The sequence below is a fragment of the Corvus kubaryi genome, unplaced genomic scaffold (genome assembly GCF_017639235.1).
Source record: "Corvus kubaryi isolate FWS band 111438036 unplaced genomic scaffold, C.kubaryi_AGA036_p1.0 37216, whole genome shotgun sequence".
NCBI lineage: Eukaryota > Metazoa > Chordata > Aves > Passeriformes > Corvidae > Corvus > Corvus kubaryi.
Genome location: NW_024581061.1, coordinates 1,816,121 through 1,841,783, shown reverse-complemented (window position 1 = coordinate 1,841,783; position 25,663 = coordinate 1,816,121). Strand labels below are relative to the sequence as shown.

At 42.6% G+C, this 25,663-nt stretch overlaps 1 protein-coding gene across 8 annotated transcripts in view; it reads right to left on the bottom strand.

The window, feature by feature from the left end:
* CHD7 (chromodomain helicase DNA binding protein 7) overlaps positions 1 to 25,361 on the bottom strand; it is a 131,826-nt gene extending 106,465 nt beyond the window's left edge. For 4 of the 8 annotated variants that reach the window (XM_042022591.1, XM_042022598.1, XM_042022597.1 and 1 more), the window contains exon 1: positions 24,623 to 25,066. The gene's annotated coding sequence lies outside the window, so the exon portion shown is untranslated. Of the gene's footprint in view, positions 1 to 15,796; positions 16,011 to 22,467; positions 22,573 to 23,562; positions 23,581 to 24,622; positions 25,067 to 25,336 lie in introns of those variants that run through there. The other 4 variants (XM_042022592.1, XM_042022593.1, XM_042022594.1 and 1 more) reach the window with 4 other exon arrangements.
* Positions 25,362 to 25,663: the final 302 nt, after the last annotated feature.

Below are 25,663 nucleotides of genomic sequence, written 5' to 3'. Positions count from 1 at the left end.
GTTCCCAACCACAAGCATGATGCTTTTGTTCTGCTATTACCCCAAACACTCCAAGAAAATGTTCAGGTGCAGTCTGACACCAGAGGTAAGCTGATCTAACCATTAGTTGCCATCAGAAGATCATCACCACAGGAGTAGCTCAACAGCAATGACAGCACAAGGGAAGAAGCAAGAGCAGTACGGCTGATTTCAAGCATCACAACCCATTGGATCAGCTCATTACTATACCATGCATTCAAACTGCCTTCAGGCCACAGCCAGGTGGTTCAATAACTTAACCTGAAAAGCACAGCAGTAAAACAAGCCAGACATTTGCTGTACAGAAAGATATGAGAAAACAGTGTCTGCTGATATGATTTGCAGAAAAAAAAATATTAATTCTAATTTGGTCAAATACATGAAAAAATATTTTTCATTCAACTGACGAAACACACAAATCAACACCAAAGACTACACAAAGCATGGAAAACCTTGCTGTTACCTCTAGCTACTCCTGCTGGCTGGAAGACTGCTGACTTAAGAGTTTCTTCATACCGATGTACAACTCCAGTGAAGGATGTGCAAATATTCTGGGATCTGGCATTAGAATTTCTTTTAGAAAAGAAATGTTATATATTGGTGTAATTTAGGAAGGTAAAGGCCATTTGTGAATACTAAGGATATTTGTCAAGAGAGTCGAATAGCAGGTTTTAGTTAAGATATTCCAAAAGCAATTAATCCATGGTGTTCAGAGGACAGCCTTCAGCAGTTCAAGCCAAGCACACGCACAGTACCTCAATGCATGGCTGTGATGGATAAACATGCTACTTAAAGGAAGAATATTTCATTGACATCCATTCAACACCTCAGAAGCCTTCTGGACAGAGAGGTAAAACTTTCTTAGATTTTTTCATTAGACTTCTCTTGCTCACACTGTAGTTGTCTGCAGTCTTTCCTAAATCCCCATACTAGAAGTCCATTTGCATAAGATTGGATTTTACATATTCAGGGGGGTTTTAAAACATATTCACCACAAGAATTTTTAAATATACCCCACTATTTGAAACACTTTTGTTCCAAGAGCTGACCATTACAGACTATTTTCTAGATATGGCAGGACAAATTCCTTCCTGTCTGAGAGTTTCCATGGTAATAAAAGTCCCCTTTAAACACATTCACGGTGGTTTGGGCAGGCCAAACAGGCAGCCTTTGTACTGAAAAGCTCCCTCTTTGTACTCCTCTGTGCTGATCCTGCACAAACTACCGTAAAAGTGTATTTTAGTGGAGGCAGAATAAAACTAAGGCTCACATCAGTTTCACACGACAACAGTTTATTCCACAGCACAGATACAATCCTCTGGAAGATTCCCTTCCCAAAAAATTTTGAGTGGTTGGAGAAAGCAATCTGCAAGACAATCTAGGGCATATTTCAAGTAGACCTAGCCTCAGGAACTTTGCCACTTCCACTTTTAAAAAAGATGAACTGAAATGACCACCCTCCTTTTCCCTTCCCCCCCTCCCCACCATAGTCTCACTGGTATTTGGAGGTGGCGTATTTACACCAGCACATGCATCTCTAGTTAAACCACATACTGGTCTCAATTGGCACCTCCATATCAGCATAGAGATCTGTCATGGAAAGGCACGGGGAGAATGACCTAATGTGGCTCAGAATGTTTGGAGGAATATATGGAAACAAACAAAAAAAAATGTTCTTAGAATGTTCAACAAAACACCTCTCTTTAAATTTCTATCTATTCACATTTGTGCTTCAGCACCTTTGAGTAGTAGCACAAATTTCAGCACATTTAGGTCTTGTTACAAGTAAAATATTTTTTTTTATTAGGAGTTTACATTTTGGTAAATCTCACAGTGTTTCAAATTTAGAAAGATTTTTTTTTCTGCTACCATTTCAGCAGACTTACAGATGCCAGATCAACTCCACAGGCAATGATTCTCTTAAAGAACTAAATCATTAAGCATAAACATGCAACTTGAATTCACTAAGAAGGGTTTCACAGCCATCCCTTAGATTTTTCTTTTACTAACTTCAAAAAATTTGCATGGAGATCATTTTAGGTAAGAAGTCTCTATGTCCTGGTCAAGTTTGTTCACTAGAGTTTTCAATGTTTTAGACATCTCAGACTCTTAAATGCAGCTCAGTTCCCAAGTCACTTTCTTTGCTTATAGAAAGGGAGAGGAAATTTAAGCATCTAATTTGCATAGTGAGCTTTTCTCCAGTGCTACGATTAAAATTTGGGGGTTTTTCTTCTACCTCATCTAGTGGAAATTTCAGCATAGCACAGTCAGTGTAGCAGAGAACTCTCTTATCCTGGCTTTTGAGAAAATGTATGAAGAAAGAAGAAAGAACAGCAGGAATAGCTCACAGAAACCAACATAATGTTTTATTATCTCTCATCTCCACAGTTTAAAACACCCCTCAAACATACACATGCACATCCCCTTTCTCAGCTCCCACCCCCACCATGTAGCTCATTCCCTGTTGGGTGCCGCAGCTCCGGAGAAGTCTGATCTTGACTGTGGACTCTCTTTGCTTTCCAAAAACTGAAGCAGTTTGTATGGAAAGCATTATCCAGATGAGCGACAAAATCAATCTTGGGATCACTTTCACATGCATAAGAATGAAAATACCTGATCTTTGTCAGATCAAATTTAGAGGCTTTTAGAGTTCTTTTTTGGCAATAGAGGAAACAGCCTTAAAATTGCAGCAAATTTAAAATTGTGGGAGGCAATGTAGTAACATTTAAGGAAAGCAGACAGAATAGAAAGTGTGAGAAAGGCACATTATGCAGAACTATGTTGACCCATAAACCCAAGCTACAGCTCTAACTTTCTGGAGAAGCTTTTTGGTAGGCAAATTTTAAGGACAGGCTCAGACCAGATACAGGAAAACCAGGTGACAGCAAAGTATTCATGAAATGCCTCTCAAAATAACATGTCTAGTAGCTCACTGACTACTGGCAACTGAAAAATCATGGGTTTAGCTTCAGCAAAGCTAGCAGCATTTATTTTTTTCCAATAGAAAATTTCAACTTAGGAAAAGAAACTGAACAGAATTTGTTTTGGTTGCCAGCAAAACCTGGTCTATCGCTTTCCTTGAAACTAGTCCAATTTAAACAAACATCAATGTAACATCCCACATTTCTCATGCTAGCAAATCTTATTAAGACTTTCCACAAACACATGGTATTGATCAGTTATTATCAACAACAAAAAATTCATATGCAGTCCTTAAGGATCATTCGTAGTAAGTCCATCTACTTCAGCAATCTAGCCATAAATCTATCTCCATAAACAGACACATTAGATGATTTTCGCTGTAGGTTGTAATATTTCTGAGTATGTTTAAATTGCTCTCAAATTACGCTTTATCAAATCATCATGCTGATTGTAAGATAAGTGAATATAATCAGAAAAGGTAAATTCTACCCTCTATTTCTTATGCACCCTCTTCTTAAAATCAGAATCATTGTACGACAAAGATTTCATTACCACCCTGTTCTGACAGAAACCAATATTAATTATTATTTGAATTAACCTTTGAGCCATAGTTTTCATCAGTACTCGGTAAAGACATGGACAATTTCTAATTACATTCTACTCTCATTATAAGTCACTAGGCTGTAAAGCTGCATCTGACAAGACTGCTATACTTGGCCTTGAAATGCTTTGGACTTCACTATAAATCTTTCAGAAACATCCATGAACTCATTGAATACAAGAGCTATCACACAGGATGCTTCTCCAACAATTTAGAAGCCGTTTTAAAGGGATACCAAGTGTGATATGACTGAACTGCAATACTATTCCTAAAGCAAAATAAATTATCAGTGTCTTTATCATTCGGCATCACTAGATAGATGAGCTTTTACCAAAAGTTACATACAGTGGATTCACTCAGTCTATCAAGTGCAATTATGCAGTGATCATCAACTAATTCATCATTATATTCAACAAATAGTATAAGAAAATTAAAAATTTATAGACTGAGAGAAATCTGATTCCAAAGCTTACAGCAAGTACCTACAACATAGGCTGTATTTATTACAGACCAGAGAGAGAGGTTTGATCTATTAAAGAGTTATTAGTTCTCTAGCAGGAAATATGGATTTTAAGGGTCATAAATGAAGAATAACCTGTAATTAATATATAAAAATTAGTGCAAGAGGGCATTATTTCTTTTGCAGTTTTTCAGCTTTACCTCACATAATCACTTTGCTGCAGTCAGTTACCTAGCCAGAAAAAAATGAAATATACACATGGATTTAGGGAAAGTGAATGCTGTTCTGGAGAACAGGTTTCTACCCTCGACTATGCCAAATCTCTTGAACGAACAAATTAAACTTCTAACAGAGTGATTTCTAGCTTTGTAACCCGAGCCTCGCTTTTGCAACTTCACAAAGCTCACATCTATGACTAACTCCAAATGTCCAATCTCTAAGCAAAAGACAGTTTTATTTGAAGGAATACCAGAGGCTGGGATCTATCAGGTTTCAAAACCAGAACTTGACTTAGCTGCTGACTCAAGACATATTTCAAGATAACAGAAGCATATTTCAAGATACCATTTTTAACCTTCCACTGTTGAAAATACCTGTATCTTAAAACAGAAGCCTCAGTATGTAATCAGTCTAATTCCAGTGAATGACATTTCATGTTAAAGAAACCTTGACTTGGACTATGTGTCACAACATATAATACTTTAGATTTTGTTAATCTCAAAAAAAACAAAACCCCAACCAATGATCTTCCTTCACAGATTATTTTTATGGATGCTGTTAATTACACAGAGGATCCAAGGTATTAATTCCACAAACATTTTAAAGAGAAATTACAAGACACAAGAGAACCTAATATGAAGTTCGGAGGATTAACACAGAAAATGCCAGTTGTGCTTGTATTTAAACATATTATGGATTCCATTAGTTAATGCACAGCAATTTTGTAATCACACAGGGTAATGATGGTCCATGACTAGAAAAATAGATGGATTTAATCAAACTTATCATGAGACAGAACATGGTAAGAGAATTCAGATCTCTTGATTTTTGGAAATGGCTAGAGATGATGGATGGGACTCCAGTCTATAAAACTGCAGTGTTTGTAGCACTGGTGTCAACAGTGTTAGCAATTCTAAACATGCCTCCATTAATCCTGTCCACATATTCTGAAACTATCCAGGCCCTTCACCTTAAGGCCCCAACTTGCTTACCCACTCAAATTGGCCATCCTGGTTTGTTGCCTTTTTCTTTTCCTTGCAGTTACATGCTTTTCAGAAGTTACTCTAAACATACAGCTTCTTTGTACTACATTAGCATCTACCTGAATATTCAGATAATAAGTTTTTCTTTTATGTCCAATACACTAAATGCCCACATTATTCTTCTACTTCTCTGCTAAAAACATGTAACTAGTAGTTTGACTATTTCTTTTCTAGACATATGTGGGTAAAAGGAGACTAGAGGAAAGAAAAATCATCATTCTTCACCATACATAAACTGTGCTTACGCAGAAACAGACAATTAAACTCTTACTGCTTATCCTTATGTATCTCATTAATAAGAACATGTGGCCAAGTGATGGGCAGATGTCTGATTCAGACCAATAATCACATGGAGAAGGGGGAAAGGAGGCATCAGAACCATGGTGGGATTATCTGTCTTTATGAACATTTTACAGTACTTTCCACATAAGATTTCCAAGAGTTTACTACTGTAGTTAAACTGAAGGGTAGACCAGAAGGACAAATATATATCCAAGCCTTTGAAAAAGCAAGGAAAACTGACAACTTTCTGTCAAAGAGTCCGTTTTGATTTTATCCTACAACAAACCTATGTTGTGACTCTATTCTGCTAAGGCATAACTGTTTCACGGATCACAGAATCATAGAATAGTTTGGGTTGAAAGGGACCTTAAAGATCATCTAGTTCCAGTCCTCTAAAACAAAGCACATGATTTAATCTCAAACTAATCAACACATACACCCTTTTGATTAAAATTAAGATAATACTTACAAGATCATTAAATCATCAACAGCAAACTTATTTGAAAAATGTATTTGGCCAACAGAAAGGTGGCCTTTTAAAAGCCCCCAAAAGATACTGCCTTATTGCTGGAGTGGAGGGAACACAAGTGAGACATGCCTTTGAGAAGGATCAAAGAAACAGAAGTAAAAAACCTATAATCCATGTTCATGCTACTAGATTAAAACCTACTTCCCCTTTCCAGTGCCACTTTCAAAATCCCATCTGTGGGGGAGGATAGGGGACAAGGAGGTTAAGAGAGAAAACAACAGCATTACAGCACCTCGTTTTGCTTATCAGCTATTCATAGACCATGACAAAATCCCCAACTGTCCTCGTGCCATTTTTTCACATCAGATTTGCTAGTGACGTTTTTCAACAAGCCTATAAGCAACATATTCTAATAAATCAGCCTATAAAAGCACCTATTCCATTTAAACCTCAGTGCTAAATGACTGATAGCTTGTGATCTTCCAATAGCAGAGATACACCCTACTAATGCACAACTACACAGCTTTTAAACAAATTCTAGATTTCCCCCCTATTCTTCATGAAAGTTACTTAGGAGGCGAAATTCAAAATGGGTTAGTTAGGGAAGAGATAAAAAAATGAATGGCAAGAGCACCCATTCACTAAACACCACCTAAGAGAATCTACCATGCCAGAACACTCTGCTTTTAATTCTGTCTAGGCTGGATTACTTTCAACTCTTGTTACTTCAAATTCTGTTACCAGCCTTTTCTTTGCAAACAGAAAACAACCTCTCCACTTTCTTCTAGGTGCTTTGCTTGTATTAGTTGAACTAAGAAATGACCACATCCTAAAATTCCTGTAAGTTCTTTTGTAAGACAAACCCTGTATTTCTGCATAGTTCCTTTTCCTGTTACCCTCAACAAATTTACATGTACAGACATTGATTGCAATTTAACTTTTTAGTAGAAAACAAAACAACTGGTGAGTTTATTTTGTACATATGGCATGCTATCTAGAAGCTGTAGTAGGTTTTATGAGAAAGCTTAAATATTAACTTAACAAAGCAGGATCATGACTCCTCAACAACTGAAATAGGCACAAGCCTTTCATGACACCTGCATTCTTGTTAAAGAAAAAATTAATTTTATAAGATCTCTTTTAAACTTCTGTTTATTTCCAAATCTTATGAACTCATACTTGCTACCCTTCAGAGCATCCATTTTGAAAATGTAACTGCTCCTTCTCTATAAAACTAGTTTGCCTACTTTCATGACCATGAGTTCTTAAATATTTCATGATCTTAATACAGCTAACATTTTTTTCCATTACTTTACTATAAAATTCCTCAAATTTGAGTTGCTTATGCTGAGCAACTGTGTGAGTGCATGTTACAGTCTACTTTGAAAGAGCAAGTGACTTTCGGGAGAGCCTCTTCCCTAACACAAGTTATCAAATGAAACACAGAAGTAACAGTGATGCCCATGACTTCAGATTTACAGACTTATGAATTTCCAAGTCATTCTCAGCAAAGCAACATAATTCTCAAAAACCCTGCAGTATGAAGTGGTTATTATTTGTGCAATAGTTCTTCTAAATATGGTGCTCACACATCTATACATGAAGACATGAATAAACTCTTACTGTTCCACCACTGCTTCAAGCACCAAAGGTTTTTATACAGAGTGGTACTGTAGCATGTCACATACTATGATAAAACAGAGAGACCTCAGTACTAAACAATTAAATAATATACTACAGTACAGTTTTTCACACAGAGAGCCAAGAAAAAGAAAAGTAGAAGTTATGACTCCCATGATAATTGCAGCTTGATTGTAATACTGTTTTATACTGTATATTTGAACAAATGCTTCAATTTACAATTGATGGGGAATTATAACTGAAGGACACAGTCACATACTTTGTCTCACTCCTAAATAAATCAGTGGCATTCAAAATAAATTTCCATCCTACTTGTACAACTTGGTAAGGTGACTGGTTTTCTGGCAAGAAGAAATTACAGTATAAAAGCATTTAAACTGTATTTATCAAACTATTTATATGAAGTTACAGTGAAATACACAGGGGAACACTGCCACATTTTAACTACAACATGGACTATTTAAACATCCACAAAATTATATTACAATTCAGATTTGTTCCTATCATATTTGACGTAACTGTACCATGCTACTGCTAATGAAATCCATTAAATATATTTGAGCTTAGCATTCCTAAAACAGCAGCAAACAACAAAAATGCATCATTGGAGTGCTTACTTCCAAAGAGAAAAAAGCATTAAAATGAGGAAGCTTGGTAAGAGAAACAAAATCAGGCAGTTGGACAAAATGTTTAGAGACAACAGACAAAAAATACTATATTGAAAATGCAGAGACATGAGGAAAAAATTGCATCACAGTTAAACCTCAAGGTGGGGAAGCTATCAGTAAGAACATTTCTCAAGAAGAGGGGAATAAATTGGACAAAAGAAACTAGCAAGAAAAATTGCAAACAAAAGATATGTTCCTAGAGGGGCAAAGTCATAAAAGGTCCTTTCATAAATGCCAGTTATATGAAGCCTGCTAGAGAATCCACTGGACTAACATATAATCAAGATACGAAAGAAATACTCCAAGAAAATAAAAACTACAAGTTTTCTGCATCTCCCGTCATAGGAGAAGCTAAGGGAAGCTTTCATCTTTTTTGGCACATAAATCCTCAGAGGCAGTTTTGGTCGAACCAAAGCAAACAGCAGCAAGTCACCAATACATTCACCAAGAGTTGTGGGGAGCTGAAGGATAAAACAGCCTATCTGTCCGCTATGCTGCATAATATCTCAGGTTCCAAACACTGCCTGTTGCCAGTGGTGCCTCAGTTTTGAAAGATGGTCATACCTTTAGCCTGCCAAGAACTACAGACCAGCAAGTCTAACATCCCAGTAGGGCAAACAAGTAGAAGATAGAAGAAACATGGGCACATACCTAAGTACAGACTACAGAAGTGACACCAATGCTTTCCCACAGCAAAGTCCTGTCTTACCAGTACAAGAGATTTCATTGAAGCAATTGATAAATGGCCAAAGTCTGAGCTAACTTGGATGACCAAAACACATGCCAGCTGCTGAACAAAGGTCTTCCAGCAATGGTTCTTAAGGAAACTAAGCTACAACAGCAAAGGAGGGAAGGTCTTCACATGGATGGAAGTAACCAGTTCAAACCAGGAAATGAACCTCTTTCCAGACCTGCTCTGACAGCATGCACATAAAAGATCTAGAAACAGGTGAACCTTGAAGTGAGTTTGCTAATAGTATTAACAACTTAATTATGCTAAAAATTAAAATCAACTATGCAGGAAGCAGCAGACCTTCATCACACCCATTGAAGGTGTAATAAACTGCAGATGAGATTCAGTGGAAGGAAATCAATAACAACACACATGAGAAAATACAATCTGACTGTTTTACATACATTTTACTGAGTCCTGACACAATTTGGGAGCTAAAATAAATAATCTAGGAAAACCAGATTTGTCAGAAGAGTAAACAGAATACTGAGCATGTTGAAGAAAAAAAGAGATGGAAAAAACCTCACAGAATTGGATAAGAAATGGGATACTCAAGCCTATGAGGTGCTTATACCTTGCTGCATTGCCAGTGTTTGCTCTTCTCACCTGCACTTCAAAATTAAAATTACTGATGGACCAGAGAGAGGTGACAGGTATATGAATACCCTTCAGAATCTCCAGCCTCAAGAAGGGCTAACCAGGGAGAGAATAAAAAGTTTACAAAATCAGGAGCAGCACAGAACAGGTACGTAGCAAACCACTGTTCTTTTAACAAGGAAACTAGAGAACATCAAACAAAACTAGCAGGTGGTAGGTTCAAAATAAAACAAATAAAAGGAAGCAGTTCTTCATACAATGTGTACTTAAGCTGCAGAACTCATTGCCACAGTCCCAATGGAAGCCAAGAGTTTACACAGACCAAGAGAAGACTAGATGAATTCATGCAAGAAAAATTCATTAAGCATTACCTATCACTTTTCCCAAGACAATTCTGAGCTGCAGAGCTGTGGAGGCTAAGGGGCTTGCTCTGTTTCTGGATAGCCTCCACCTTGGTTGCTATGAAATAGGATTCAGACCTCTGGTACTAAAAAAGAAAGATGATATTTGCAACATGGTTTTAATAGGTGTTGACAACTATGCTACTTCAATAATACACTGTTTCCAGTATAACATTTCACCCTCCTTTCATGAAGATACTGTATATTTCAGTCCATGTTACCAGTACTTCAAGAATGCAAGTGAGATTACAACACTTCAGAGGACCATAACGTGAGAGAGACAAGGACACCCAAAACTGTATCAGACTCTGCTGAAACTGTACCGATGCTGTATAAAAGACTAACCCTATTCCAACAACAGAAAATTCCAAGAGAGTTTATGATCTGGTTGTAACCCCTTAAAGGAGTAAAAAAAAAAATAAACAGAAACACTGACAATACTAAATACTGTAGCACATACAGTACATCTCTGGATGTACTCAGTACTTACAGGGGGTTTTAAGTTCATTTTGTTAACAACTCAAAAGAGTGTGGTTTTAATAACTCAAATCAAAGTTGTGTTATACACTAAAGTTTTAGGAATACTGAACTTTTATTAAAACTATCTTTTCAGGTTTGATGGAAAAAGACTTAAAAACAACACTAAGTGGTGCAAAAAATTAAAATATTCATACTTTTCCTAATTTAAACAGCAGCTGTAAAAGATAATATCAGCTCAAAGCACTGGCCTGAAGCTTTACTGCTGTTATAAAAAGGTACTTAAAATAACTACAACATATTTAGGTTAAGCACTTAAAGGAATTACTGGAAGACTGAATTCAATCCTCAGTTCCAATCCACAAGTCATTGTGCAATGTCTTAGCTGTTGAAAACAAACCCTCTCTATTACCTATAAAGTGGGGACCATGCCCATCTCCTGAACTGGGGGTACAGAATTTTCCCTCTGCAAATACAGAAGACATGGTGATTGCTTTTGTAAGCAATGGAAGAACCCAGTCTCTCTGCACCTTCCTGCTTACCCCTGCTTCCTCCAATCCATGGAAGGTGCTGCTGCCATTCTGTGCTGAGCGCAGCTCAAGCTTGAAGGCAGCAGCCTATTCCCAATGCAGAACAGACCTTCTGCTAGACCACTGTCAGAGACAGGAAGAACATGCCAGTGGTTTATTTTCAAGGACTCTAAATGATCAAAGTTTTCACAGGTACAGTAAAACTCACCATAACCCCCAGATCACACCCAACACCCAACTTCAGTTCGGCTTCAGTTTAGTTTAGTCAGATTAAATACCTGACTTGAGATGGAAGAAAAACCTGACAGAAAATGCAAATCAAAATGGCTAATAAAACAGTAGAGACTACACTCTCTGAACTCTTCCTACTGCTAAGCCAAAGCTCAACATATTATGGCTGACCTGTTTGGCAGAGTTTGTTCAAGAAACTTTATAGGACAAGAAGGAAGTTTATGGTCCCTAAACTCAATACACAGAATACAATTGTTTAGAATTTACTCCTAAGAAAAATATTTAAAGGAAGAAGACAAATTCTGAAAAATAGCAGGCTGTTCAGATAGACTCTGAACACTTAAGACAGATTTTTTTTTTTTTAAGTGCTGAATGTCAGACCAACTGTCCTTTTAAGGACAGCATTTATCTACTTCACGAGACCAGTAGCAAGACAGAATTAACACTTGGTAAAGAATCAAGATCCTCTGCCAAGTGCTGCTTGGTAATCAGCAACTATTACACATCCCAGTATGGGAGACACAAAACACATCACTATGAACCTGGCACACCAGTTTGGAGTAGCACTTCGGGTCCTGGCTTCCAACTACCTGCTCAGGTCACTAGCCTTGAAAAGAAGAAAAACCACCCAAGCACTCAGAAATGCATGAACTAAACAGATATTTTGCCTTCTAATACTTCCATGTTAAGTGGAAGACAAGGAGCATCAAATTCACTCACTGGAAGTGAATGTACTTTTTCTTATGGTACAGCAGAACTATGTGCTCAAAATTTCTCCTGCTCTTTCAGAGCAAGCCTTGTCCATATGCCAGCATCCCAAAGTGGAAAAATACCCTCGTTGCTCCTATTCCAACACCTTGTTTTGGTTTTTTTTGAGGCAACGAATAAGTTCCTTTTAAGCCCTTCCTGTAGCAATGCCTACCACACCAGACACCTCCAAATTTAATCCACTGGAATAAGCAGCCTTTAAATTAAGGTGTTGTAAGGTCATATAGCAACAAGATGATCGGATTAAAGAGGAAGTGGAGTTAAGTCAATACTGAGTCACTATTTTAACTTCTGTGTTCAAGACAACAGCATGATAGCCTTTCAAGTACAAACCAGTCTTCAAGCAGGATGGCTGAAGAACTTTTCTATTAAAAAAAAAAATTTATTTCTTGTCTAAATCTCAACATGAAATGCAGGACAACAACTCATCAGACAGACAAGATCTGGTCCCAGAGACAGATGTTTTACAGCTGTGCTTTGGGCTTCCTAAAGCCCATTAGAGCTAGCACATACAATTCCTAATGTAAACAAGCTGCTTTTAGTAACTACAATATTCCCTCTGAACACACACAATGCTAGTCAGGGCCACCATCCTCACAGTTTTCACCAAATGCAGCTTACAATGTCCATAAGATAGAATTTGTAAATCCCCTCTCCTGTACCTCTTGGCATCCCCAGTAGATCCTGAAATGGAATTTTTAGATGTAAAACACAAGGAAAGGAATCTAGATGGTGCACTACATGAAGGTTTGGTTTTTTTGTAACTATGGCAAGAGTTTACCTTCTAGTAATTGCCCAAATCTTGAGAAAAACAGGAAGGAAAGCACGAGCTTCCACTCTTCCACCTGCCAAGAAGCCCCTTTCTGTCACACTGCAGGCAATATACACAAATAACTAGACAAAAAAGCCAGAGTTCTTCAGAAAGCAAGCAGCTTCTAACGCCACGTTGCTGCTATGCTGAAAGAGTCACCTCAAGCTGAGGTGGATTGAGCAAAAGCTGCAGTCAGAATCCCTGACTTTTTGTAAGGTGCTCATTCCTCTGCTGAGCTACACAGTGTAAACTGCCCATATCTATGGAGAGCAGCAAGAGCACTGTGTTACAGAAGTGACTAACTAGCATGTTATTTGATCTGCAATGTACTTTTTTTTCCACCAATTTTAACATGTAGGAGTGCATTCATGTCACTATCAGAAAGCTTTAGATTATGAGAGAAAGTAACAGCCTCAGCCACCTACTAGGACCAAGCTCTCATTCCATCTCAAACCAGCAGGAAAATATAAATAGTTGGGATAAAACTCTGAATAATGGAATCCACGGAATTACTGACTGATGAAACTTGATGACACTGAAACAACACTGACTTGATAAAATTTGAGACAGACAAATTGACTCAAAGCTGATGAACCTAATGGAGGATTTCAAGCTTGCAAAAAACAAAAAAAGCACCACCACCACCTCCCTCTCCCCCTTTCTTGTGAATAAATTGTTTCAAAGATTAAATACTTCACATTTGAAAGAGCAAACAAGTTATTTATACATTAGTTAATCTTTTAGGCTTTAGTTTTCCCACCTGAAGAGGAAAACTGATTTCTGGGCAGTCAATTATTAATTCTAACAAATTGTTTCTAGCATGCAATCCATAGCATCACCAGAATAAACAAATTTTAATATCCATTTTAACTCAGGCCAGCACATTTTTCTTCTCGTGTCCTTTGCTTCACAGATGATTACTCTATTTCTCTTTCTCCCATGAAGGTTCCCAGGCAACTGATCCAATCCACTTGCTCACTGCCACCAAAATGAAAAGATGAAAAGGCCTTGCTGCTCTCCAAGCCAGCAACCCCCCTTGTCCTTAGTACCAGCTCTGGTGTTCATCAGATCCTTTTATGAGCCAGTTTGATTCATTACAACAGCAAAATGCTCTCCATTTTACAGAGTTATTTTTCTGCCATTTTGGTGAACTAAAGTGGCTCACAGAAGGACCTGACAAGCACTGCTGCCGAAAAAAAGTAGCCAAGCCATGTGGTTGTGAGGAAGGGTGCAGGGGGACAAAGGCAGAGAGGAAACTTCTCCTTTCAGAACAATGTCTGGTTAAATTAGCTCACTGCATTTCGCAAACCATACCCTGACTTACAAATTATTAGAAGGACCACAGGACAACATTCAACAGCTTTCAGCTATCTTCAGAGCTACAAAAAAACTTATCATACAAAAAAAAAATATAGTAATATGTACTCTTACCCAGATTTAAGTATAATACTCTACCAGAAGAAAAAAAATTCTTACAAACATAAAATCAAGACAAGAATACCCTAGAAGAGGGGGGTAAAGAAAGCCTGGCAGATTTCACCCTGGGTTTTAGGGGGGGCTTGTTTGTTTTTTAACTTAAGACACAAAAAACCAAAACCAACCAAACAAAAACAGGACCAAAAAAAACCCCAAAGAATCCTGGGAGCATGACCACCAATCTCAATAAGCATTATGATGGAGAAACAAGTATTTCTGGTAAGCAGAAAAGAGCAAGAACTTTTGTCACCACAGTATCCAAAGTAAACCTACCACGGGACAGCTTATGTACGTGCCTAAGAGAAAGTACCTTGAGGGAGGGAGGGAGGCAGTCAGTCAAGCCAAGAAGGTGGAAGCAGGTGCTACAGATGCCTAGTCCCCAGGTTTTCTGCCCAGTGATTTCTGGCCATGAATCAATCTGCCTCCTTCTGTGATGGATTGCCCACTGCGGATGTACTGTTTCACTCCAGGAGAGAGAAGTCAAGGTGTACCAAATGTATCCCTCCCACAGCCACATTGAATCAATCTTGCTATTCAAAGTTCATTGCCTACCTGGAGGCTCCTCGACACAGAAACAGCTGCTTTCAGTATACACTGAGGAGAAGCGGCACTCTGCCCCAAAACACCACCATCATCACACCTTGTCAAATTAGAGAAGGGATTTTCAGCCTTCCTGACCCTACCAGCTTCCTACCAAAAATCTTAAATGTTGGGCAGCCACAGAACACACCGCTGAACTCCATGTGACGCACAGGCACACAAAGGAAGACAGCAGCAGATCACAGAAGCCCCACCAGGGCATAAATTCAGGCACACAGCCTGCATCCCAGCTGATAGTAATATCCACCTCTAAGAACCCCTTCTAGTCCAGTTCCTCAGACAGCCAAAATCTGCATTGCCCAACCAGCCCCATACTGCACAGTCCAGTTGTGCCACTGGTCATGCCACAGTCTCAGCAGGAAAGTCACCCTTCCCAGCAGGGAAGTGAACCAGTGACAAACTAAAGGTTGTCCATCCAGAGAGGCAGGCAGAAAGGCAAGCATCCTGGTTTCTTTTGAGAGAGGAGATAGAGAAAGGTGAAGAAGAAAAGAGATCAAGGAGATTAATCTTTTAAATCACTGTGTTAGGGAAATTCCTTATGAGAAGAGCTATGGAAGCAATTGCGTTCACCTGCCATCTTTTCTGTAGCCAAGGTTTTATTTTTTGACCTCACAAAATTAAGTAGTCATGGTTTGGGCAGGGGGCAGCAACAGGGTGTGAGGCCTTAACTTCCATGAGAACTCACCATTCAAGAATTCAGTCACCTTAACCACAGCATTTCTCTAATTTTAGCCATGGTAAGTGAAAAGCCACACAAACACCCCCCTTCCATTTTTCTTTTTTTTTTTTTTTTTTTAAATAGTTTCAGTGCAACATCTAACATGCTCAACTTCTAAGCCTACTACTTACTACAACGATTATTGGACCCAAGTTGCAAGACATGTTTCTGTTCTAGTGCTGCCTGTAACAAGGTGATTCTTCCAACCGCCGTGCCATTTCTACGAAACAACCCCTTCCTTCTGCATGGCTGCCACAAGGTTCAAATCCTGTTTGAACTATAAAAGTATGTTCACTAAGAGTCACTTCTGTGAGGGATGACAGCATGGGCTGGGGAATACTGCAGACCTGTAGTAAGGAGAAATGCAGGTGAAACCAAGGCAAATTTTTTTCAGTAACCTCTGTAAAGATTACAATAGAATTAAAGAAGCACGTTTCACTTACTTCTGTACAAAAAGAAAAGAACCAAAAATGAAAATGACAATGTACCTTTTTAGAGATCAATACAGAAAGAGGGGGGAAGTGAAGCTGAAGCCTGCTTATTCACTTCCCCCCAGTGAAAGAATGACGACTAAAGTAAAGATGAGTGAGGCTGTACCCCACTTACAGAGCTGAGTGAATGCAAAGCACAGCAGACACCTCACAATGGTACTGATAAATAAACTGAATTACTTAGCAGGTCTCTCCCAGACTTACATCCTGAGGCAGTCCAGAAACCCCTATTTAACTCACTTTCTGAATGATTCCTTCCCAAATCAAGAGAGATATTAAATTGCTCACTATGAACTCTCAGTTTAATTCTTCACGGTTAAAACAACTCGAGGCAAGAATTACACTCTTAGTGAAAGTCCCCTGATCAGAGTTTAAAGGAATCTCTGAACTCACATAGGCAATGGCTACTACGTCAGAGGGCCTTCCTTTAAGTCATCCTGACACGACACCAGCCTGTGAAGCCTGCCTGATCTTTCCAGGAACTAGCAACATAGTCCCCGTACCTCTCAAACCAAGAACTGGAGATGATGATCTGCCTGCTTTTTGCCTTGCAATAAACCACCAAATCCAACAAGCAGCTACTTCAGTCCAGAAGCAGCACAAACCAGAGCACATTCTCAAAAATCCACAGGACCTGCCTAGACAGCTGAGACAAAAAAATAAAATCATATTCTTAGATCTCATTTCAAGCCAGTAACTGCAGTTATGGTTGTTTCAGTATATCTTATCCCACATGAGAAAACAATACACATTCAAATACAGAACTTCAAGGAGTAGGATACTTGGGGTGCCTGATTTCTGGACTTCAGACAGGCTGTCTTGTCCACGAACAGGTAAGGTTTCTAAAACATTTGTTATACCCTGAACAACTAATTAAGATGCATCCTTGGAATTTACCAGTCTCTCACCTTCATGCAGTTTTATCTCAGCCTTATCAGAGTGATTTTTGAACATCTGTTAGCCTCATCATTACTCTCCTTCCCTCAATCCTCCTTCTATCGAGCATTAAAAACCATGTCAGTTGTATTGCCTTTCTGGCTGTTAATCTTCAACTTGAAGAGATACTGAAGTGCCATTCTCTACAGCACAGACTGACATGCACTTTCCTGCAAGACACTTTACCAAGTAGCATTTCAGCTTTGCATTTCAATCCCAACAACTACATTGATGGATCCTCTTTGAAGCAAAGAATATTTTCTCATAAGTTGTCATCAACTTGGACTTCTCACTCACTAGCTCATCCAAGTTAATACCAAAGATTTGAACTGAATTTCTCAGTTTCTATTACATAAGAGCTTGTTTCACTTTTCTCCCAGAACACCACTACCTACCTCAATGCTTTCTATGATGAAGACTTTCTCTGTGTTTTGTCCTATTACTGATCTCAAAACTTCTAAAATTCCAGCTTTCAGTCTAGCTTTAGTTAGTTTTCACCTGAATTCTCTCCCAAAGAATGACCAGTATTCCTTTGCACCTAGTGACTACCCACTTAACAAATCCTGTTTACCCTGTAAATAAATCCACAGGCTTTCCTATTTTAAGATCGAGGACAAAAGTGCCTTTATTAAAGTATTCCTTGGCCTTGCTCCATGTTCTGATCTGCTTTACCACTGGTCACATAGTTCCTGGTCTCCAAAGCTTCCCTATCACAATCCCCTCAGGAGCTGCTCCCCACACCCCAAATTTCTCTGCTTGGCAAGGGATGGCCCACAACGGCTACGTCCATTTCAAAATTGCCATGGGACTAGACCCTCCCCACTCACAACTATTCAGTGCACAGAGCAAAGAAAACCACTACAGCTCTAACTATCTACTATTAAAAGATGGGGGAATGTCATTTTCATGACAACAAAACTTGAAACAAGAGAATTTTCGTATTCAAAGGGTCATGAAGAACCTTCGGAAAGCTGCTAGTGCACTGAAGCAGCCCCCTGCTCTGGCTCTCTGCTGCTGGCCATCTCCTTGCCATGACAGCATCCAGGGGCTAACATGAGACTTCATCAAGCTTTGGTACAGCCAGCCAGCTCTTCCCACACCAACTTAGGCATCCTCCATGGTTTCAGTACAAAGCAGCATTATTAGGAGTTGAAACGCATGTTTATTTTGCCACATATCCTAATTATCTAGGGCTGGCAAGAAAACACAACTCCACTAAGCAAACAGAAAGCAGTATGAATTGGAAAAAAGATTAAAAACCCAACAGGAAAGGCACAATCTGAAGAGGAAAAAAATCCATGGGAAAGCTGGGGGGAGGGGAGTAGGGTGGGCGAGAAAGAGAAATAAAATGTTGAGTTCTCAGAGCAGGACTGTCTCTGCTGCATAGAAGGAATCATACTTCGTACATCTGATGTACACCTCCACAAAATGTTTTAAGAAGTGACACTTACTTTGTAGGTAGAAATCAAAATAAACTCCGGGGAGGTCAATTTCTTTCAAACTCACCAAGAAATTTTAAAGCCAGCTACTTGTTGAAGTTCTAGCAGTAAGCAGAAAGCTCAGCTGAACAGCTTAAAAAGTGGCTCAAGGACATTAAAATAAAGTGCTTCCAAAACTATCCAGCACTGGATTTGCCACATGCCAGCTACTCCCAGGCAGGTAAGTTGCTGCATTGCTCTCCCCAGCCACAAGCTCATATTTAAATAAAACCTGAACAGGACAACCTCTAGGATCAGGACCGTATATATGAAATTTTATTTTCCCCTCAGAACCATTAGGAAGAGGGCAGACATTTTGGCTGCAATGACTTTTTCCAGACAATTGATTCTCAAAGTTATTTATTCCCCACCATTCCCCTCAAGGCCCTCTCATCACAGCAATTGTCTATGTCAGAGGAAGGTTGGACTCAGCTCCCATGAAAGCCACGCAAAACCACACCCAAAATAGCTATATAGGTCACTACAGAGCAAAGGGAGCCCTACATCATGCCAGCAAGGGCTTCTGGTTAGCTCCCATATGCCAATAAGCTTTCAAAGTCATGTGTTACAATGTTCTACTAAAACAGTAGCCGATTTGATAATTAGCACTCTTATTGAATTCCAACTTTTAAAAGAAAATGTTTAAATTAAGTCGTTGCTTTTTTTTCTTTCTTTTTCTAAGGAGAATGCATTTAGCGTAAGGGCAGCCAAACAACCAGGATGTTTAGAAACCACTACTGAGCAGCTCTCAGAGAAGAACCCAAGTGGCAGCACAAAGATCCTTGGTTCTGGCTTGGCTTCTTCTAGGTGCATGTTTACATCCTTGAAAAGTCCCAGTGTTGGAAGCTGAGAGCTAATCAGCTTTTATATACTTAAGAATACCCTTAAGAGCTTTGTTGTCATATTCGGGCTCTTGGAATGTGTCCTTTAGGTCATAACCTCTTTTTTATTTTTTGCATCATGCCTTCCAACCTCGTTTTCCAAGAAAGATTTTTAGTGCACAACTACAACGTGGTATTTCCATGACCGCTGCTCTCGGGTAAGATACAAATCACTGAAAGTTATTCAGATTGTGCAGACGGAAAGAAATCAGGAGGAAAACTTCCATCAGGTTTCACTATCTTGTCAGAAACCGAATAAAAACATGAGATGTTTCTGCATATTGTACCTCACTCCTTCCTCTGAAAGGATTTTTAAAAATAAATTATAGTTGGAGTTTCCCTTTGCTTTTTTATCATTGCGACGTCATAGACAGTATTTGACGCTTTTTTCCATTAAAATCCAGTAGTTTGTATTTGTGCAAACAAGCTATTCACAGAAATATAAATGATGAGAAATGATGGAGGTAATGTCTGTCTTAATGATGAAGCTAAATTGATAGCTAAATGATGAAAGAAACTAAATTAATACAATAACTTTCTGTTGGAAAAGTGAAGTCTAAAGCCTCACCTACACACAAAAGACTCATTTGTCAGAGACAGTTTAATTATTTACTAAAATTTGCAGTTTTCCCATGTATACAGGGAACATTAAAGTAACATAAAAGTATCACCTGTGTTACTTATGAGCATCAGTTAACCAGCTCATAAATCTGACCAGTTAGTGATTTGTTCACAGCAGAGAAATATATAAGGGTTTGGAAGTGAGGACTTAGGGGAACTAGGGGAAGGAAGACCTTCGGACACACACACCACTTGTCACAAAGTTGCCTGTACCCTTGCTAGCCACACAAATTTCTTTGAATAACACCAGATTCACAAGAGCAAATACTGACCAGCACATTCTAAAGGCTTTCCATCTGAAAATTAATGTAAAAATGAGTGGGAAATAAGGGATAGAGGTAAGGCGTGGGATTCAAGGAGACACCTGCGTTTATTTCCACCCTCTTTCTTTCTGGTTACTTTTTTCCACCTCCTCCCACCTTAGCAACCTCTATGTATCACACCATACGCCACAAACAAAACCAAACCCCGGATAGAGAGCTGCTATAGGATGCCTTGGACATGGCAAAACACAGCCTCACTGCCACACTTCAGCAGCTCTGGGAAAACCTGAGAAGTCCCTATTACTCAGGCCTTCCAGCTTTACAGAAAATCACTCCTGGGTTGTCTTTGTTTAGGTTTTGTTGTATCCTCATGCTGCAGGTTCCACTGCCTGCAGAGCTGCCGTCCGTGGGGCACAGACCTGGCACGGAGCCTCCCTGTATGCCAGGGCAGGACAGGCCCGCCGACCACGACACCCACCCACGCCAAGCCAAGCCCAGGCTGGGCAGCACATCCCCTTCTTCAGTACAGTGCCTGCAGCTTTGCCATCGGCCTGTTCCACCTTGACTTGCAAACAACGCGTTTTACGTCTTATAAAAGTCCTAATATTATTTGAGTGTTACCGGGAAATACTGCGAATGTTCATCAAAAGCTTTTCAGTTCAAAACAGCAAATAACTCACGTGGAAAAAAAACTACAGTCAGGTTACCTGACCCCTCTACACGGACAGGGAAACCTTTACAGTGCTCCTTTGACACAACTCTTCAGGTTTCTGCATTAACCAAATCCAAAAGGAATTGGTCGCAACTGAAATCTCCCATTACTGTACACGGTTTTGATTGCGATAGTGAGTATTCCACTATACCTCTTTTTTATTGGTAGTGTTACAATGCTACATTCCCAGAAATTGTTATTTTCCTAAAAGGACTGTGTGATCCTTGCCTATGATTGAAACTTTCCTTCATTACTGGAGGGGCAATAAAATAATTTTGGGTTACAAATAAGAGGCTTTTTCCCACTGTTTAAATAACCTAACCAGGATTTACAAGCAATAACAGAAATGTCATCACACTGTTAAATATTTAGTAAGATATTTGGTCAAATATGATTATCCAATTAGTATCAGTGAATCAGTAATTCAGTTAAACTTGCAATCACAAGCATTTAATACTCTTTTAAGAGCCTGTGCAACAGCTTTAATAATGATCTTTATAAATTTCCTACTAAAAAAACAGCTCATAAGAGACTGAAAATAAGCAGTTCAGGTTAACAGAAAGACAGGACAAGGAGATGTGTGAATTTGTGGCATTCACTAATACTTTAGTAGTGGAAATTTCGTTTTGTAAAACTGTTTCAAACTTCAAGTTATGTATAAGACCAAAAAGAATTGCTTTTTCCAAGCAGCTGTGGTTTTAACAACTAGAGGAAAATAGTACACTATCAAGAGGATCTCTGCAAAACCCTGAGCACATTTACAATACCAAACAAGAAGAAACAAGCAACACTCCCCACTTGTAGTAGCTGGAGATAGGAAAACATACAGAATGTAATTGTTCTGATCATCTGTTACAAACCTCAGAAAGAAATGGTTAATTTTCCCCCAGACTGCATCTTATTTTAAAAGGGATTACTAGAATTTTTCTCCTGCTGTTGTAAATGCAGACCCCTTGAAAGGAGCTCTCTAACTATCACCTCACCGTTAAGTTTGTAAGCAACCCAGACATCTAAAATGTGGTCTGTGCTGAGCAATGTGATTTTTTTTTTATTTTTTTAATGAGGGAAAAAAGTGTTGGAAACTTTCACAGTGGAAACTAGAGAGCTTGGAAGTTCCTCTCTCAGCAGTGCCCAGCAATGGAGAGGAAAGTGTTCTGCATACGTGCCCCAAGCATCCAGCTACATTTAGCTTTCAGCCTTTTTATTATCATTGTCAATGAATGGGCCCCAGTCAAATTAAAGCTGCCATTTTAGGTTAAAGACTGGAGAGCCTCTGTTGTGCAACAGCGAGACAAAAACACTCCAAGCGACAGATGCAGCACTCTCATTGGAAAATTATGGATTTCAACTTTTACAAAAAAAAAAAAGAAGAATAATTACGGATCATGCTTTTTAATATGAATTATATATTGATACTCACACATTACCGCAAACTAACGGGATTTATAATTGGGATAAATCAGCTACCCATGCTGCTAAGGTCATAGTCATTAAGATTTTTTTTGCCGTCGTTAGAATGGATGATCTGTGAGGAAACGAACAGAAACATTTTTTGTTCAACTTGCTTGTTTGTACCTCCGCCTGTCCCGTATAACATGAGAAAAGAAAAAAGGGAAAAGGGGAAAAAAAAAGAAAAGCTAACACATTCTCCCGAAAGCCATCTTCCAGGATAAACACTGCCCGCGATCTGCTTTGATGAGAGTAAAAATCGAGACGAACATCGACACAGAAACAAACTTATCGCACCGAGGTTATTCTGATATTCCCCAAGCCAAACATCCGCGGAAGCCCAAGTGGCAGGGGAAATTAAAAAAAAAAAAAAAAAAAAAAAAAAAAATTTCTCACAAATGAAAAAAATCGCCCTTTTCTGTAGTGGGGAGGCACGCTCGGCCCCTTCCCAAACGAAAACAAAGGCAGAAAGTGGGTAAGTGGGGGAGAGTTGCGCGGCGCCGCGCAGCCCCGCAGCGGACAGGGAGCTCCCGGGCATCCATCGCTACTTTCCTTTTGTCCATTGTCTGTTTAAAAAACAACTACTTTAAACCCGGGCGTGAGCGGGCTATCGGGGGGAGCCGGGGAAACCGGCTCCATTTCCAGCCCGTGCCCCACGGCCACCCCCTTCCCCAGCACCCCGACCCGCCCCCCCCGGACACCCACCCGCGAAGACCGGCCCAGCGGCGCGGGGCGCGCCCGGAGGGGCTCCCCCGGCGTGGGAGCGCGTCCCCTGATTTAGCGCTACCGGGATAAATGAAGGCAACGTAATGATGGCTGCTCATTGCCTGCAGCGCCTTCTCCCTGAGACTCACTAACAACCCTGCCCCCCTCCCCCCGCCACCGCTCTCTCACACACACCCGCGCACACGCACAGGCGCTGCCCGCTCCTCGCCGCCCCGCACGCAGCGCCCGCCGCCGGCCCCGCTCCGCTTCCCACCGCGCCCCGCGGACCGAGCGCGGCCGGACCCCCCCCTTCGCTCCGCGCCCTGACCGCTTTGGCCTCAAACCACCTTTTTCCGCTCACCCTCAAAATGGCCCGGAACGGGGTGGGGGGGAGCGCGACGAGGGGAGCGCCCTGGCCCCGACCCCATGTGCGCGGCGGCAGCAGCGCCTCCCGCCCGCCCCGGCCCCGCGCCGGCGGAGCGAAGGTGCCCAGCGGGGTGAAGCCCCTATTATGCGGCGTCCGCCGGCACAGCTCCGGCCGCCTCGGGTAGCGTTCTCCCTTCCCGTCCCCTCCCTCTTTCCCCCGCTCCCCTTTCTTCTCCGGCCGCCGGGGAGCGCCGGCCGCCCCCTGCCCCCTCCCGGTGCCGCCGGGGCAGGACGATCCCCCCGCCGCGCGCACCGGCGGCCGGAGCGGCACCTCGTGCTCCCGCCTCCCTCCTCCTCCTCCTTCCTCCCCGCCCGCCTTCCTGCCGCCCGCCGCCACCCACCGCCCGGCCTCTGCTGGGGGTGCCCCCGCTGCGGCCCGGCCCCGGCCCCGGCGACCCATGTGCCGGCACGGAGCGGGGCGGTGCCGGGCCGAGCCGGGCCGGGCCGTGCGCGGCAGGGAAGCGCCCTCACTTTGTTAGCGCTTGTTGTGCCGCCGCGGCCGCCGGGAGCCGTCAGCGTGGTCAGCGGGGGGAAGCGCTCCCGCGGCCATCCCGGCCGGCGCTGGGCCCCGCCGCCCCCGCCGCGCAGTTTCGCTCAACTTCTCCCGGATTTTTAGTCACCCTCCAAACTTGCGGAGAGGAGCGCGGGGGGGAGAGCAGGCGGGAGAAGAAGGGAAGGGGAAGGGGCGCCGGCGCTCTGGCTCCCCGGTGCCCTCCCCTCCCCCGAGGCGAGGCAGGCGGCCGGCCGGCCGGCCGCAGCACAACAAAAAGCCATTTACACCCGGGGAAGTGCCCCGCTGAGACACCCCCCACACACACCGCCTCACCCAGAGCCGCGGCAGGGCTCAGCATCCCCCACTCCCCTGGACCGCCGGCAGCGAGCACCCCCGCGCCGCTCCGCTCCGCCGGGGACAGAGACCTGCCGCGGGTCCCCTGCTCCATGGCCGGCGCCCGCCCTCCCTCCCTCCGCGCCCAGCGAGCTGCGGGGTCACTCACCGGGCCGGTGCGTGGCCGTCGGGGACCGGTGTGCCCCGCTCGCTCCCTCGCTGCCCTCCGCCGAGGGGCCGGGGAGGAGGAGGGGACACGCTCCGGAGTTGGTGCCGCCGGCCGGGGGGGGCGAGGCGGGGTGCGGGTCTCGCACACAACACACACGCACACAACACACACGCACGGAGTTGCTCGCTCGCACCGGGGCTGGGCTAAGAGGGGAGGAGGGGGATCCCTGACCGGGGCGGGCAGGCGAAGGAGGGGTGGAAGGGAGGGGAGGGAGAGGAAGGGTCAGCGCGGGTCTCGGGTAGTTTCGGGGTCTCCGCCGGCTCCGCTTCGCTCCTTTGTGTAATTTCACTCGATTCAAGTTTAATCCGATAGTTCCCGAGCGAGCGAGCGCGCCCGCCGGAGCCGAGCCGAGCGCGACACCAGCCAGCCAGGCGGCTGCCGCCCCCTGCGCCCGCCCGCCCGCCCCCGCCGCCTACCTCCCTCCTTCCTCCCTCCCTCCTCCCTCCCTCCGCCGCCACAAGGCGCGCCCCCGACACCGCCCCCTCCCCGGGGGCGAGCGCCGCCGCGCGCCCCGCCCCCGCGACGTCACTGCCCCGCCCGGCATAATTTATGCAACGAGGAGAAAAGGGGGGAAAAAGGAAAAAAAAAAAAAGAGGAGAAAAAAAAAATAGGAAACCCCCCCGCCGGGGCGGGGGAGGGGCGGGGGTCACTAACCTGCCTGCGCGCCACCCGCCAGCGCCCCGCCGGGGCTCCCACCGCCCGCCGGCCGAGGCAGCGCTGCCGCGGGGCACGGCGGGGCACGGCGTCTTCCGTGCGCTCCCCCGCCGCTCCGCTCCTCCCCGCCTGACCGGGCCGGGGGGGGACTGCTCCGCACCCCACCGCACCGCTCCGCTCCGATCCGCACCGCACCGCACAGCGCGGTCAGCGCCGCGCCCGCCCGCCCGCCCTGGCGCGTCCTGTCCCGGGAAACTCCCGGTGAAGCCCGGGGGGTGTGTTGTGTGTGAGGTGTCACTGTGTCACTGCCGCTCTTCAAACTTCCCA